Here is a 19,162-nt window from a genome sequence, read left to right on the forward strand (position 1 = left end):
TACTCCAAAAGGTGATCTCAAATAATCTCCTATACCAATCCATGTGTTGTACCAATATACCTACAATCTGAAGGTGCAAGAACAGTTTGCATTTGCAACTTTGTATCGAGAATGAAAGTACAGGCATGTTTCTCATCAGCCACAAGTTACTCAGCAGTTATTTTTTAATGATTGATGCTAAACATGGTCATTTCACAAAGCTTATAGTGCCTGGTTTCTTGGTTATGACCTTTTTATGTGCTCAAGTACCTGTGATGGCAAAAGACGGAGTAGACACAGGATTTAACTATACGAGTAAACCAAACAAGCAGAAAAAACCTTTGAAAAAGGATCTTCAAATTTCTTTCCAATAGTCCAATTTTTCCAAATAATAAAATTATCCTCTTATTCAAGTACCTGTGATGGCAAAATACGGAGTAGACACAGGATTTAACTATACGAGTAAACCAAACAAGCAGAAAAAACCTTTGAAAAAGGATCCTCAAATTTCTTTCCAATAGTCCAATTTTTCCAAATAATAAAATTATCCTCTTATCAGATGTCTTTTTTTTTTCAAGTACCGGAAGAATCAATATTTCAGTTTCCATTGTCTCATTCTAGTTTATTTTTGAACTTCTTATAATTAGGTGCGTTTGTTTGTACCTATCCATTTGCTTTTAATCATTCGCAACCCCATCCCCCTACACTCACCGCGAGTCCTAGTCCATCCCCGGTGCTCCCAGTCAATCCACTCCAATATCGCTGTGGGGGAAATGTGCAAATCAAAAGCTGGACTGAAACTCCATCTGCGTGTGCAAAACTGTGGATTTGGATGAGGAATCTGATTTGGACGACCCCGACGGACTCCTGAATCATTTATGTCTGTCTGTCTCGCTGATAGACCTGTTTTGTCCTCTTTTCACGAGAAAACGGCTCCACCGATTTAGATGAATTTTTTTGTAGTTGTTGAGAAGAGTGCTGAGGGTGACATAAGCTACTTGAAATTGTCACATTCCACCCTGATTCAAAATGGCGGCGCTTCAAAGTCATGCCTTTTATGCCACGCTGATTCCGTACAAAGGACAGGTCAACCACTAGTTATAAATGAACATAGATACAACTGAGGCAAGTACACGCACATTCTACTCTGGCTCCTCATTGGAACAATGATCTCCTCAGTGACACTATTAGTTCACGACACACGCAACAGTGTGTTAGCAGGTTGCAATTTCTCTTGAGAAATCCCATATTCAAAATTCGACTGATCAAAATAAAGGCATTGGAAATGTTAACCCTGTGACCTTTTACATCGAAGCCCTCATGATCTTCATTCCACTTTTCAGTACCAAGTAGATTTTCTCCAAGTTTTCCAAATGAACATAACCTGGATTTTTTTAGGGCTTTAACTTAAATTTCTTCTTTACTAGACAGTCTGTGTGATTCTAGGAATGTTTAGCTAATTATTACTTATAGAAGAAATATCAAGAGTAGGTAGGTATCTCTTGATAAGATAATCGTGACTCTTGTAAACCACAAGCTAAACCCGAGCGTACTGTACTACCTATGAACTGGGCAGCGGTGGCTCTTAAAAAAACTTACATTGATATTGATATATCAACTTTTCCAGTGTTACTTTTCTCGCAAGGTGTATTCCCAAAGTGAAGATGGATAACCCAATATGAATAAAGACGCAAGCTCAAAATAAAAATGAGTGTAGATTGTAGAAGAAAGATCAACATTAATTAGTACCTAAATAATGTACGAACAAAGGTAATACCAGTTTGGCCTCAAAGCGATCACTCTAAAGCTGATTGAGAGGCCGACGACAAACGTCGACCCCATCTGAATATGGGAAAAGGCGGAGAAGAAGAAGAAGAAAAGGTAATAGCAAAGATTACCTCTTCCCCTAAGCTTACTAGAACTTCTAGGGAAAAGAGAAAAAACCATCACTGCTTCTAAAAACTACATACATATGTAAATGATAAGTTTTGTACTGACTTACCACCTGTTGAAGGTAAAGGCGCTAGAGCTAGAGGACAAAGACTGAAAAAGTTCTGATACTCATCTTCTTCGATACTTCGGTTGTATTTATGTATTACTGATTAATATAAATAATGATTTTTACTTTCCTTATCCTATATATAAGGTACATTGAAAACGGTGAATGAATTTATAAAAATTGGCCAGATTTACCCCAACATTAACACAGACGAAAGTCCATTATGTTGGGGTAAATTGGGGTATATCCATCATATACAACTTATTTATTCATTTTCTTGTATTTCTTTTGAGGACACAAAATGTCCCTGGTTCCCTGGTTGGTATATAATTATGCGAAAGACGTTTAATGACACAGGCACATAAGAAGGTCATCGTCATTGAACGATTTCATTACTTGCGGCTTGTATTTCTTAGTAAGTTAAAAAGCAGATTATGTATGTGTTTTTTTAATTCACTTACTTTTTAGCATTTCTGGCTAAGTTGAGTGATCAATTGAGCCGTTCCTGGAGTGAAGCTGATGCTGTTTTGCTGGCATTCATCATCCTCGTGTTTATCATGCAATAGTTTTCTGCGTCGGACCTCACGTACCTGCCGAAGACCATGTTGAACATGTGCCATCATGTTATTTGTTGAGTCTCCCAATGACAGGTTCCCTGGCTTCACCATCAATCTGCCAAGGTCTGCATGCTTTTATCGATTGGAAAATTATGTGTCCTTACGTTACGATGGTTTCATTTTCAGAATTTCAGAGGACTTTCCTACTTCCACGTTGTGGGTAAAGGAATCTCTGATAGACGCGCCGCGATGGCTTATCCTATTGATAAACTATCGCGGCGTGGGATAATAACGGAGTTATGATAGGGGTAAAAATGCGTCGCAATGTTTCGTGTAATATACACACTGGCGTGCTGAGACTGGACCTAGGGCTGGCGCCTAGATTAAACTCCGGCCCTGGTTGTTGGATCGAGCTCAAACTTGTATCAAAGGCTTGCACTCCGGAGGTCCCGGGTTCAATTTCCGGCGGGGTCGAAGTTTTTTCTGCTCTTTGCTTGGAGTTCTGGGTGCACTCAGCCTCGCGAGGACAAGTGAGTAGCTACTTTAATCGAGCAGCAACCAGTGGCGACATTACCAGTGTAAATTGATGATACGAGTAGATGAAAATTGAGAGTTAAGGAGGCACTTAATAATGCTGTGATACCCACTAAAGTTGTGAAAAAGCTCTCTGCTTTACCACAAAGATTCATGATTTGATTTGATAGTATGTACTCGTAGGTATAGAACGTAAATACAATTTTATTACATCAGGTCGATTCAGATACTAGGTAACTCCTATTTGCTACCGTGACACGCAACACTGAGTTTAAACAATAAAAAAATTCAAACTTTTAGTTACTGTATTATGACCAGATAATATTTAGTGCCATGCACTTCTCTCAGCTCTGTGTGGGTACCAAGTGAATAACTCCTAGTACCTACGTGGGTATCAATAGATAGGATATCTAAGAGGCCAAACTTTCAAGCTCTATGTGCTTAGATGATGTGCTATATTTGGGGCTTAATGAGAACAACTTTCGGGTGTAAACTATCTTTCATGCTTGTATTACTAAACAGTTGGAACATTTGATCAAGTTTCGAAAATGATTATTTATCCAAGCCACAATATGAGGAGATGGTTTAAAACCGCAAAAGTATAAAATAAATAAAAAATAAAAGAAGAATTTAGAATTTAGAGAGTCAAAAAGAGATCATTGGTAAATGAGTGAGTGGTATTGATATAAAATATTGTACCAAAGGGCCGTATTTAAGGGGGGGGGGGCATCTTTCTGCCAGCGATCTTTTTGCAAATTTGCCAATAGTTGAAGAGTCTAAAGACAACTTTTGAGAGCTCAATTGGGAGTTTTTTTTTTTGGGGGGCTTTGTGTGAGTGGGTGTATTTAATTATTTTTGCAAGTTGTCTGATATCGGATTACCTGTTGATTTATTTTCGAAATTCCATTTGTGCAATTCTGGCAGGTGCAGTACCTCTTCTTATTTGGAAGAGATACCTACGGATAGATAAGTAATAGGTGCCTACGCCTTAATGAAGAAGAAGAAGAAGAAGAAGAAGAAGAAGAAGAAGAAAAAAAAATCAGCGTACCCAGATACATAGTTTCAGGTTTATTTTAAAGATCGATGATACAAAAAGAATTAGAATAAAGAAAGTACACTTTGCTTTTGCACTTTTGCAGCACTCTTCTAGCATCTTGAAAATTCGAGCCAAATCTCCTCTCTTGTAAATGTGCTTGAAGAATACATCTACTTTCATATTTAAATCCTATGGAGTACAATAATACAAGGAGAGCAAAGTTACACAACTCAAGAGTTGAGAATCTTCGCAGATATTTACCAAGACAGGTTGAAACCTGCTGATGGAACAATGGAAGAAAACAGGTATTTAAATCCTATGAAGTACAATAATACAAGGAGAGGAAAGTTACACAACTCAAGAGTTGAGAATCTTCGCAGATATTTACCAAGACAGGTTGAAACCTGCTGATGGAACAATGGAAGAAAACAGGAGGTTATAAAATACTGTAGTAGCTAGCTATGTAGCTATTACTATTCGATCTATCATTTTTCCAACTTTGCAATTTCAATGTCAATATCCCTTAAAATCTTGAAGGTCTTCATTAAATAGCACGAAGACATAAAGTAGGTACTTGAGCTGCCAGGCTAGTCAGCTTGGATCGATTTTCGCCCGGGGTGAACTTTGTCTTAAACTGATAAGGTTCGTTCTCGGAAAGGCTGGCTTTCTCCTATCTATCCTGTCTTCCTGGACGTTCAAAGAATACAATCGGGAAAGGATTCCATTATCCTTCAGGATATCAGGACACTGTGTAGGACAAATTAATATACCTATGAGTGGAGAAGGTTAGTCGGAGGAATGAAGGCCCCTTTGTCTATGATCGCTATTATGCCATAAGAATATAGGTAGTAGGTACCTATTGTGGAAAATTTGGTAAAACCATATTTCAAACTCCCTGGTAAATAAATAACTGTCTAAAAAAACTCCCTGGACCCTGGCCACTATGATGCTCTTATAACAGACTGTCGTCATAGTAAATCACTTCAAAATGTAGCCAACTAAAAATAGATCACATTTGTAGACATATAAATTACGAATTACGTCCAATAAATCAACTAGCTTGAAAACGAAGAAAAAAGAGTCGATTTTTGGACTACACAATTTCGAGCCAGAAAAGCTCAAACGTCCTGGTGATCTTCTAACTCAAATCATAAATTCAATAAATTCAATTTGTAAACAAAATACATAAAAAGTAAAGCAGCAACGTTGCATGCAAAAAAGCTTCACATGTTTTTATACAACTACGTATACAGGGTGATTGTATAGACCGTGGATTTGTTTGACGAAATTAATATAAAAAAAATCCCTTTTCGGAGTTGGACTTTTAAGGCTGCGATTTTCAAAAAGCTCACTCTATTTCGAAAGAAAGAATTAGTACAAGTTCTCACGATGTGTATGCATGACTGTAATTCAGGGCGATCCAATTGAAGATATTTAAAACATAAAAAAACTGTATGACCGAAGAAGATCTAGTTTTGCCCTCGCCCTGCTTTTTGTTCCATTTTGCCATCAATTGGTCAAAACACTCAAGACTGAAACCCTACAACAACAAGCTGATCGAAAACAAGCAACAACAAGCCACTCGAAAGCTTTGAAGAAACCCTATGTTGGAAGAAGACAATATTATGATTTACAATCGGACTTCTTGAGATCTAGGTGGTTTGGATTTTTCATTTCTACGAGTTCCCCGCCGAGATGATTGTATTAATTATACAATACTTTGTCACCTACGCGGCTACACGAGACATCTCATTGTTGATATTATTTGCTATTAGCCTCATCATCCAGACTTGGACTTGAAGGCACCGCACCGTTTATGCAGATTTTCGTGCAGCTTTATCACCCGACCCAATGCGATGGCGCGGCAATGGAAAATATATTTTTCTAGCAAAACTGAAGACGGGAAAAGCGAAGAAGAAGAATAAATACCTAAGATAAAGTAGAACTTTCTTTGTGAGTTTTTAGTTACCTACCTCGAACAGAACTAGCGATCACTGGCAACCAGTTTACTGTTTTGACAAAAAAGGAAATGGAGGGAGATTCGATTCGAAGTCATAGTTCTGCACAAGTTACTAACTTGTATAATTATTTCGTACATATTCGCAGAATATTAAGCAGGTACTAGAATTGTATCTGGTACTAAATGAACGCAGATCCTTGTTCCTTTCTAGCTTGCCCAGGCTGTGTAGGAAGCTTGCAAAGTTCCGAAATGAGTAGCGCAGCTTCAGTTTAGGAAAGTCTAGAAGTAAAAATGCTCTCTAAAGAACCCAAATTTTGTTGAATATTATAATGCTATCGAATCATGGAAAAAGTGGCTGTTCATCCGACTGACATCACAAAGTCTACATGTAATCACAAAGGTACTTGATTTTCGTTAACACAATTTGCTTCAGGTTAACCTGGAAATTTAAGTTCTTAAAAATTGAGAAAAAAAAAGCTATTCGGCAAAACATTTCCAATATTGAATTTGTCAGAGAGGGATGTATGATGGAAAGTGATTTGTTGGAATTAATTAAATAATTGTTTTATTACCAGAAACCTTTAAAAGCCTATGAAAGTTTCCGAAGTTTGCAAACAGAGCTCATTAGTATTTAATAAAATACCTTCTTCTGAAAAAAAGTTCCCCTTTTTAAATTAACAGACAATAAACTCGAATGACATCTTCTTTGTTATTAATACTTATGTTTATTAATATATATTGCAGATAGTCCCTAGATCCTTACAGTGGCGATTCTCACCACTAAGTGAAATTGAAGAAAATAGTGAAACAAATCGCATGCGTATGCCAAGAGACTAAAATCCGTTTGCGAAGTAAACAAAAACAGGAATAGGCTGAAAATGAAGGTCCAAAGACTGCAAAGATAAGGCGTGTAGTATTTAATGACTTACTTTTAATAAAAGAAAAAAGTTCCTTATTATTTGGAAAAGGTTTTTACTAACTTACAAAAATGTCTTCGGGTCTTAAAAGTGCTCTTTTAAGGAGACCAGTTCAATTTTCAATAGCACCAATCAACATCAGTTGTAGATGCATACCTAATATTTATGTCTGGTATTAGTCATTCATCATTATCATTAATTTGATAACTAAAAAATCTCAATTACTACTAATTTTGATCTTTATTTATTGACTTTACTTTTTAATCCTTTTTTTTACAGTACATTTGAATTAAAAAAAAAAAAAATCATCACAAATTGCAAAAGGTTGATAAGTAAGACTACTTCAAACTTTTGATTTAGAATCTTCCTAAGCTTACCGACTTCACAATGAAGCCGTTTATGACATTATTTGACAATCACTACTGTTTGTTACAATGGCCAATTTATACGTTAGTATTCAACCACACCACTGTTGCCGATATTCTAGATATGACTTTTTATGCCTCCTGTTCATACGCTTGTTGCACTTTGCATTGTATTTGCTTGTGTGTGTGGTTTTCATTATTACATGTTTGTTTTACATTAATAAAAATATAAATAATATTTAACTAGCTTTCAGTACGAGCCTGGCTATCTCATTATGTTTTAATATAGAAACGCACCGTTCTTGAGGAGAGCTCCAGGATATATCATTGTCTTATTTGTTTCCTTGCTTCCTCTCGTGATCCGACCAAATGACTTTTGTGTTGGCAAATCTGTGGTCATCTGTGCGATACCCGTGTTGGGTAAAATGGATGTTGAAGCCGCTAGCTAACTTGTGACTTGAAAAATCCCATTCTCAAATATCAACCAACCTATCTGATATTTTCTATTCTTCTGTACATGGTTTGAAATTTGCTTATTTGTTCACGCCGCTTGTACCATATCTCAACTAGGTGGATTGAATTGCTATAGATTTAGTTGCTTTGTTTGACAGCAGCTAAATAGCGAGATTTTGCAATTTTTGCAGTTGAACATCGCATGATCACTGATTGACCCGAAAGATTTTGAACAAACCAATTCACAGATTCCTCGTGTGCAGAGATACAACTACGTATACAGGGTGATTGTATAGACCGTGGAGTTGTTTGACGAAATTAATTTTAAAAAAAATCCCTTTTCGGAGTTGGACTTTTAAGGCTGCGATTTTTAAAAAGCTCACTCTACTTTGAAAGAAAGAATAGGTACAAGTCCTTAAGGCTTAAGATGTGTATGTATGACTGTAATTCAGGGCGATCCAATTGAAGACATTTAAAACATAAATAAAACGAAAAAAAAACTGATCACCCTGCTGTATGACCGAAGAAGATTTGGTGTTTCCGTCGCCCTGCTTTTTTCCATTTCGGCATCAATTGGTCAAAACACTCAAGACTGGAACCCTACAACAACGAGCTGTTCGAAAACAAGCAACAACAAGCCACTCGAAAGCTTTGAAGAAACCCTATATTGGAAGAAGACAATATTATGATTTACAATCGGAGTTCTTGAGATCTAGGTGGTTTGGATTTTTCATGTCTACGAGTTCCCCGCCGAGATGATTGTATTAATTATACAATACTTTGTCACCTACGCGGCTACACGAGACATCTCATTGTTGATATTATTTGCTATTAGCCTCATCATCCAGACTTGGACTTGAAGGCACCGCACCGTTTATGCAGATTTTCGTGCAGCTTTATCACCCGACCCAATGCGATGGCGCGGCAATGGAAAATATATTTTTCTAGCAAAACTGAAGACGGGAAAAGCGAAGAAGAAGAATAAATACCTAAGATAAAGTAGAACTTTCTTTGTGAGTTTTTAGTTACCTACCTCGAACAGAACTAGCGATCACTGGCAACCAGTTTACTGTTTTGACAAAAAAGGAAATGGAGGGAGATTCGATTCGAAGTCATAGTTCTGCACAAGTTACTAACTTGTATAATTATTTCGTACATATTCGCAGAATATTAAGCAGGTACTAGAATTGTATCTGGTACTAAATGAACGCAGATCCTTGTTCCTTTCTAGCTTGCCCAGGCTGTGTAGGAAGCTTGCAAAGTTCCGAAATGAGTAGCGCAGCTTCAGTTTAGGAAAGTCTAGAAGTAAAAATGCTCTCTAAAGAACCCAAATTTTGTTGAATATTATAATGCTATCGAATCATGGAAAAAGTGGCTGTTCATCCGACTGACATCACAAAGTCTACATGTAATCACAAAGGTACTTGATTTTCGTTAACACAATTTGCTTCAGGTTAACCTGGAAATTTAAGTTCTTAAAAATTGAGAAAAAAAAAGCTATTCGGCAAAACATTTCCAATATTGAATTTGTCAGAGAGGGATGTATGATGGAAAGTGATTTGTTGGAATTAATTAAATAATTGTTTTATTACCAGAAACCTTTAAAAGCCTATGAAAGTTTCCGAAGTTTGCAAACAGAGCTCATTAGTATTTAATAAAATACCTTCTTCTGAAAAAAAGTTCCCCTTTTTAAATTAACAGACAATAAACTCGAATGACATCTTCTTTGTTATTAATACTTATGTTTATTAATATATATTGCAGATAGTCCCTAGACTAGATCCTTACAGTGGCGATTTTCACCACTAAGTGAAATTGAAGAAAATAGTGAAACAAATCGCATGCGTATGCCAAGAGACTAAAATCCGTTTGCGAAGTAAACAAAAACAGGAATAGGCTGAAAATGAAGGTCCAAAGACTGCAAAGATAAGGCGTGTAGTATTTAATGACTTACTTTTAATAAAAGAAAAAAGTTCCTTATTATTTGGAAAAGGTTTTTACTAACTTACAAAAATGTCTTCGGGTCTTAAAAGTGCTCTTTTAAGGAGACCAGTTCAATTTTCAATAGCACCAATCAACATCAGTTGTAGATGCATACCTAATATTTATGTCTGGTATTAGTCATTCATCATTATCATTAATTTGATAACTAAAAAATCTCAATTACTACTAATTTTGATCTTTATTTATTGACTTTACTTTTTAATCCTTTTTTTTACAGTACATTTGAATTAAAAAAAAAAAAAATCATCACAAATTGCAAAAGGTTGATAAGTAAGACTACTTCAAACTTTTGATTTAGAATCTTCCTAAGCTTACCGACTTCACAATGAAGCCGTTTATGACATTATTTGACAATCACTACTGTTTGTTACAATGGCCAATTTATACGTTAGTATTCAACCACACCACTGTTGCCGATATTCTAGATATGACTTTTTATGCCTCCTGTTCATACGCTTGTTGCACTTTGCATTGTATTTGCTTGTGTGTGTGGTTTTCATTATTACATGTTTGTTTTACATTAATAAAAATATAAATAATATTTAACTAGCTTTCAGTACGAGCCTGGCTATCTCATTATGTTTTAATATAATATACGAAACGCACCGTTCTTGAGGAGAGCTCCAGGATATATCATTGTCTTATTTGTTTCCTTGCTTCCTCTCGTTATTCGACCAAATGACTTTTGTGTTGGCAAATCTGTGGTCATCTGTGCGATACCCGTGTTGGGTAAAATGGATGTTGAAGCCGCTAGCTAACTTGTGACTTGAAAAATCCCATTCTCAAATACCAACCAACCTATCTGGTATTTTCTACTCTTCTGTACATGATTTGAAATTTGCTTATCTGTTCACGCCGCTTGTACCATATCTCAAGTAGGTGGATTGAATTGCTATAGATTTAGTTGCTTTGTTTGACAGCAGCTAAATAACAAGATAGTGCAATTTTTGCAGTTGAACATCGCATGATCACTGATTGACCCGAAAGATTTTGAACAAACCAATTCACAGATTCCTCGTGTGCAGAGATATTTATGAAGGTGTTCATATTTCCAGTTTCAAATGATCGCCCTCAGGGTGGTTTGTCGTGGTGAAAATAAATACATCATAATCTAACACCTTCATTTTGTTGCTGTTGCAATGAACACACTTTTTTCTTGATAGTTTCTTAATACGTGAAGAAAATGATTTTGCAAATGCAGCCGTCAGGCCCAGACGAAAGGGGACGAGAGGGAGGAAAGAAAAGATAAGTAAAATAGCATTATTTAGGTTCCTAAATAATATGTCAAATACACTGGAAGAACGCCTCGCCGCGCTGATGCTGTGGCACCTGTAGTCAAAAGTCCCTTCGACTTATAAAATTTCGCATTAGTCTAAACACCCCCCTCAATTTGTTCACAGCACTTGGTAGATTCCCTCTTCACTATTTTATCCAAGACGAGGTGCTACCTGCAACGAACAAGACCTGCTGCTAGCAAATGATGCGGCGATCCAAGTTGCAGAGTATTGGAAGAGGAGTATCTGACACGGTCATTGGTCAAAGCGGACACGGAAAGTAAAGTAAAAAGTAAGTAGATTCCCTTCAGAAAATCGACCCTGTTATTTACACTTGAGGGTCCCGAATAGTCCCCATTTTACACAATCATTGAGAAATACCATTCATTCCTCATTGGCTATGAGGCATTCCTCTAAACATTGAAGTCTACAGCGACTGTAGATGATTGTGGGTCGACGCATCATGTGCACAAATTCACGAATTCAGTATGTGATTTTTTTTTTTTTTTAATAGGTTTGACAGAGGGAACTGTAACTGCTATGGTCTTATCGTCCCGAAATCGAAGAGAGAAGGAAGACAGGACTATAAGCACGGTACTGAATGTAGTAATATATGAGTGTGTAATGCGATGTATTCACTGCTTCCCCTGGGTACTTATGGATCAATAATATGAGGAAGCGATGTATGGACGTAGTAGCAGAATGTAGGATACGTGTACTTAGTACATTCTGGAGTAAGAAGACGCTGTTTGGTAGATCCTGGTTCATATAAGCCAACTAACTACTTGCGTTCAAAACAAGGATCGTATGTTAAGACCCTGGTTCATATAAGATAAGCCAATCACACGTTTTTAAAACAAGGATCATATTGGAAGACGTCATATTCAGAAGATCCCGATTGGCTATTGGTATTATTAATTAAAAAAAAAAAAAAAAAAAATAGTTTTGAATAAACTCCATAAAAAAGTAGTTTGCAGCTTAGCTGGTTATTTTCAAATGTATACTGAAAATAAATTGGCAAATTATTAATTAGTTCATTAATTCCTAACTGGACTTGGACCTCAGACACCTCAGTGAAATTCTGGCGACTTTCGACACCGTCCGAGCCAAGCAGTGAGCTGTACCCAAAGGAAATGAATGAAATCTTTCCGTTGGCTGAGCTGGTGAAAGACTGCTCGTAGATTTTGAGCAGATAAGTTTTGCAGCTTAGCTGGTTATTTTCAGATGTATACTGAAAATAAATTGGCAAATTATCAGTTCATTAATTCCTAACTGGACTTGGACCTCAGTGAAATTCGGGCGACTTTCGACACCGTCCGAACCAAGCAATGAGCTGTACCCAAAGGAAATGAATGAAATCTTTCCGTTGGCTGAGCTGGTGAAAGACTGCTCGTAGATTTTGAGCAGATAAGTTTTGATTCATATCTGGATCTCAAGATCTGATGGCATACTGCTGGAAGGAACACGAGTCACTGATGTCGTAGCGAGTTCAAAACACGATAATATCGGGCTAAGAACATGGATAATTCTTGGGTTTTACAAGATAAAAAACCATCTTGCTATTTAATCTGACCATCAGTGAGGTTGCCTTTCCTACTCTAGGAAATAATGAATTAATTGCCTATGACTCAGTTCTAACTCTTAACATACAAGTGGAAATGGATTTGTTTTTCTCACAGCAGCCTAAAAAGATTAGCTGTCTTTCGTTGTATCACTGGAAAAGGAACCTTAGAGAAGGACATAACCGAAATTAGTTTTTGGTTAAAAAAGCTCAACAGTTGGATGGAAGGCCTCACGTTGAAACCCTGCCACTTAAAATAAAGCCCCGAAAAAAGAAAAATAGAAGAGATAGCTCACCTTTCTCCAATATCTCATATTTAGAATTTCCGAAGAAAAAGAAAAGATGCTAATGTTGTCCTTCATTTAAATAATAGATGCTACAAAATAAAGATACAACATACTTAGATCTAATTAAAATATTCTCTAAATTCTACCTGTACTAGCCGTTGTTACAGTGTTGCAATTTGCATTTTTATTTGATCGTTAATTATATTTTTATTAGCATAATAATTGGGAATTCATTTTGCATAATCAAAAAATTCATAATGTTCTTCGAAGATGTATGCAGGCCCTCTTCTGTGCCTTACGCCTTAGAGATATCACACCAACTAAAAGATAAACTAATTTACACTGTGGGGCCATCCCAACAGTAAACATTGCTAATGCAATTCTATTGCAATAATATTGTGAGGTCCAAAATATTAGTCTAATATTTGTAGCCCTTTCTTATAAGTTTCATTTTTAGGTCCTCTAATAATATTAGAACAGTGCTGCATTCAGGGCCTGTTTTCTTCATCAAAAATTCTCAAAGTTTCATCAATTTTCCAATAGGTATGTACTAAGTAGATACATATACGCGCTATTGGGCACCACATCCAACTCTATTATTTGAACCTAAAAAAGATTCATACCAATATGAAATGGAACCTTTAGGTACTGTCTGTCAACTTAATCTGATGAAAAGGGTTCTAATAGAAGAAAACAAAGATAATATCCAAAGCCCAAAATTCTTTGACCAAAACCATCCCCGTAAATCCACTGCCTCTGACTCAATACCTGACAGCTCTTGCGATAATCTTTCAACTTGTTCTGGCTTTAATTATGATTGTTCCTAGTGCGACATGTTCCATGTTCTTGTTCATCTTGTTCTGACCTCCTGCCAAGATGTTAACTATTGGGAAATCTTTCTGAACATCTAATAAGGTACGTTCCTATTGTGTGAAGTCACTAGTAAAGTTGTTTTTTTACCCAAAGGCTCTCATGTAATGAGACCTTTTTCTCTCTATACAATTAGTAAAAAAATATATATTGGATTGTGTCTGGATTTCTTTGAAGAAATGGTCTTGGACCCCATGCCATGACTTTGAGCAAGTGCAGCATTTTTATTGTTCGTGCACCGATTTACATTAATGAGTTTTGAATTTTTACATCTCAAGACGTGAGAGATCTTACAACGATACTTACATATCTAGCTGTAGTTACTTCCCCGAGTCAAACTAGTCAATCCAGCAGAATAATTTAGATTGTAGATATTTGATGATCTTTGATTTTAAAAGGCAATACCTACCTAGTTTTCGATATTGAGACAAAATACCTTGTTGAATATATTTTATAAAATATAATCACTTTTTATTTACAGCATCAAACTCAACTGTCCACTGTCAATTTTTCTGTAGGCTTATTGTCTGTAAGCATAGGATGTCCACTGTCAATTTTTCTGTAGGCTTATTGTCTGTAAGCCAATTCTATTCAACTCAGAAAGAGAGCTTCATGGCTTCATAAAAACCGAAAAAGGAAAGAATGATGAAAGAGAACAAAAAGAAATAAAATGTAAGGATAATGAAAATGAAAACAGAGTACCTACACCAGAAAAGAAAAGTAAGAAGACTTAAGGCTTGAAGATGCTAACTGCTTTCCAACATGAGGTTGTAATATTTTATTTCTTCATAAAAATCGTATCCTTTTAGTGCTATCCAAGTAGGTACTTAATGCATTTTTTCTTCTTCTTCTTCTTCTTCTTCTTCTTCTTCTTCTTCTTCTTCTTCTTCTTCATATTATTTTTACCCTACTGAACTTTTCTTGAAATTTTCTTACACTGTCTCCCCTCCCATTAACTTCTTTGCTTATAGTGTCTGTATGAACAGGTACATGGAGTTTACTTGTACCTGCTCCTGTGTCCGTTAACTGTTCTATCAATTTCTTCTTCATTCAACTTGTCTTTTTTTTTCCAGTTTTGTTACAAAGGTCTTGGGAAAATGTTACCTCAGTGATCTTGCTCAGCATTTTTATTTTTGTATATTTTAAGATATTTCATAATTATGTATATTCAACCCCCCATCCTCCCCTTTCTAAAAAATTGTCTTTTTTCTGTTTCTTTTTTTTTTTCTTTCGTAATTTTTTGCATACTTTCCCTGAGAAAACGTTAGCAAAGTATCCTTTGTGTGATTTGAAAAATGCATATTTATTACTTTTTTGTGCAGGTCAAAATTATTATTTTCTTCTTATTCTTAGAGGGGGTTTCCGTTAAATATCAAGCAAAACTATTCACAAAAAATATTCCAAATTTACTGTTCAGCAGTCTAGCCAAGATTATCGTTTTCTACTTGTAAACTCTTCCCGAATTTTCTCTGTTGTTTTGTTCATAATATCCTTGGGGTTTTCCTTCTTTTTTTTTAAGGAAATCTGATTAGTGCATCAGTTATAGATTTTGGGTTTGTAAAATGTGAACCAAGGAAAAAAAAACCTTGATTGACACTTTGTAGTCACTGAAATTTTCAAAGTTTTCAAGTGAGAAAATTCAAAATTTCTGAGCTGCAAAGATACAGAAAACCCTTATGAACCCTTCTTCTACAGCTACCCCAGCCAGATCTCTATCACAGATTTTTGTTGTTTCTTTTGTTTTTCCTGATTATATTCATTTGAATTTGATTGTTGTTCAACAGTTTTCTCACGCCATTCTCAAATCCGTTGTTTCTATCTTCATAATATTCTGTCTTTTTTCTCATTACACAGGTTTCTAATTCCAGACTTCATCAACAGGAACTACCTGTTTTTCCTATCCTTTGTTTCTCGAAATCTCGACCAAGTTTTTCAGTCATTCGATTAAAACCGTAGCGGGGTTTCTTTTATTTTAAACAACCGAAATACCTGTTATCAAGGTTTGCAGGATTTTCATTAAAAATGTCTTTCTTCAACCCTTGTTGTGAAGGATTTTTCTCATAACCTCTTGATGAGCAATGCATTAGAAAACTGTCATATGTAGCTTGTAATCTACGATATTGTATCGTTAATTCTTTTCTGTGGAAAGGTTTTATTGGTTAATTTTATATTTCTACCTCTAAAGATGTGACAATAATTGTCATAATTTGCGATTTCTCTATATTGTTACTCGTATGTATTTTAATTTTAATCCGTTATCATTACAAATGTCAATCATATTCAAAGAATTCTTTGATTTAATTTACAATAATGAAGACTTTAGTTACCTATTTTCATTAATTTCAGATTTTATCAAATGAATATTATGAGTACCTATGATGAATGTGAATTGTGTTATCCTGAGTTTTGAAACTTAATTCACACGAGTATTACTATGGAAATGGCTTTCATAGAAAATAGACTACTCCAAATAAATGGCTTCTCCGATTCAATGTGATTTCTCAATTTTTTAGCCTTAAGATACCATGTTTTACTTACAGTATGATCATTTCAAAATAAATAATTTGATTTTCTGACATATTCTGTGGAGACTTCAGCATACCTACGTAGTACCCAGGTATTTCTTCATCACCTACCGTCGAAATCACCTCGGTTCGATTGAAGATTGCAGCATTTCACATCTTCTTTTCGAGCACAAAGACTCGGAGAAATCTTTCAGATGTGAGGCCTCCCCCTATATTCTCTGATTTTTCTTGCTCACACCTGCTTCTAATGAAATATCCCCTAGAATGAAGGGGGGCCAATGTCGCACCCTCAAGGAATCCTCTACAGCTTGTCCTACCGGATGAACATGCTTGTAGTTCCGGTTTTTTAAAAAGGAACAAAATATGAATCAGAACTGAAATATAAATGTACATACCCTTAACATGAAGAAAAAAATGTCCCAACCCATGCTTTCTGTGGATCTGGATCGCTGTCGCTTTGTTATATGTAAATGAAGCTTGACAATTTTATGTTTATGTATTCAGATTATTCAATTTGTTTTAACTATTGGAGTTGGATCATAAATACTTATATTTATGAACAAACATTCTCGCTATCAAGTCAGACGGAAGTCAAATTTGGCAAATGAGATGTTCGGAATTGATGCTCAAGTAATACTTGGGAGGCAGTATTTTGTTTATAACTATGGATATAAGTCGGTTTTGGAAGGTCTGAAAATTTACACCACAAATAACATTGCCTTGAAAATGCCTCTAAAAGTCATAAGCTAAAGCATCAAAACGCACTCACTCACACACTGTATATTAACTTTGTAATAAATTTATGCAACAGGTCATTTAAATTCACCTTTTTTTCGTATTCTAATTCACAAAAAAAGGAGTCCCTAAAAAAACCAATCCAGATCCTTTCCCTGTCCCCCGGATTCCTGTAATGTAAGTAGTCCTTGAATAAATCAAGGACTAGTATCAGGAGAGGGTGAATATTTAAACCCGTTTTCTGCCAGGGATGTTGAAATAATTTTCTCTGATGACAACAACATCGAGTTTAAATAATTGTGCTTTACATGGAGTTACGCACCTACCTACTTGATTCAAAACCATTGAATAATCCTGAATGTTCAATGAAATTTGTTGAACAACAATATTAAGTACAATAACATTGTGAGGTCCAAAATATTAGTCTAATATTTGTAGCTCTTTCTTATAAGTTTCATTTTTAGGTCCTCTAATGTAATGATATTAGAACAGTGCTGCATTCAGGGTCTGTTTTCTTCACCAAAAATTCTCAAAGTTTCATCAATTTTCCAATATGTACTAAGTAGATATGCGCGCTATTGGGCACCACATTCAACTCTATTATTTGAACCTAAAAAAGATTCATTAATACCAATATGAAATGGAACCTTTAGGTACTCTCTGTCTACTTAATCTGATGAAAAGGGTTCTAATAGAAGAAAACAAAGATACCTAATATCCAAAGCCCAAAATTCTTTGACCAAAACCATCCCCAGTGGAGATGCGAATTTCACCAAAGTTATTTCCCGTTGATCCTAAACACTTTGGTGGAAATTATGTCAATAACCCTTTCCTAATGGAGGAAGAAAGATGATAAATAAAATTGGTGGAGATGCCAATTTCACCAAAGTTATTTTCCGTTGATCCTAAACACTTTGACGGAAATAATGTTAAATCAAAAGAAGTCAAATGGTGGAGATGTCAAATGCACTTTAATGATCGCAAATCTCATTTATACCTAATTTCACTTGTCAGTTTTTCAACACTAGGAAGATTGTTTAAATAGTTCGAAGATTGTAGAAATCTTCAAAGGTTCTATTGAATCCATCTTGAGAGGAAAGTGGATTCTTCTGGAATAAGTTTCCAGAGTTTTCCAAAAAGTTAAATACGTTTCCCAGTTTGACTCTTCTCTCTTTCAAGTTGATTTTCCTAGGCGTGATCATTTATCAGTATCTATTCTATTTATAAATACCTGCCTTCTCTATCGGTTGAGAAAATCACCAGTGAGTATGTTCTATGTTGCGTATCATACCCAAGTTACTACTGTTGACGCCGTAAAGGCTCGAACACTGGAACACGACTCATGTAGATTCAGAGCGATATGAAATTGCACGGGGTTAAGAATACTTTATTGGTCTAGTTAAAGTATTAACTACTGCTAACAAATATCTTTTTTCTCGTTCGAGATAACTAGTTGACTCCAAATAATAGTAACAGTTTAATAATTATGTAGTTCAAGATCAACGTGGTAGATTAGTAGATACCTACTAGTTACAAATACCATATGACTGTTTTGACAAGTTGCCCTGCATCCAGTCATAACAGTAATAATTATGTTCATTATACATAATTATGTTGTGTAAATTACAATTATCAGTTTGTTCCAGAAGGCATTAATAATGGCTCTTCAGAACTGAGCATGGTTTTCCACTGATCTGTTCACTCTTCAAGGAACTGACAATAAATTGTAAACTTTTCAAAACAAAGGTTACAAAGTTCAATTCAAGTGGTCTATTATTGGCGCCCGACCGAGACCTAGATTCCTGATTTCCAAGACAAATACTTGGGTATTATTCCTAATTTATAAAAAAAAGTTTGTATAGTTGATATGCTTCTTTCAATTGTTTATCTGCTATAAATAGCATAAATAGCATCATAATTGTCATAATCAAATCATAATTGCCTACATACATGTATTTTCTATCCGCAGGCATCCCTATACCTACCTCCTTATTATTAATCACTAAACAGGAACACAACGTAATTGCACACTGAATAAATATAAAAAGGCACCTGTCTATTCTGTATCAGATATTTGATTGGTTGAATCATTCTCGAATCTGATTG

The sequence above is a fragment of the Diaphorina citri genome, unplaced genomic scaffold (assembly GCF_000475195.1).
Source record: "Diaphorina citri unplaced genomic scaffold, Diaci psyllid genome assembly version 1.1 scaffold331, whole genome shotgun sequence".
Taxonomy (NCBI): Eukaryota; Metazoa; Arthropoda; class Insecta; order Hemiptera; family Psyllidae; genus Diaphorina; species Diaphorina citri.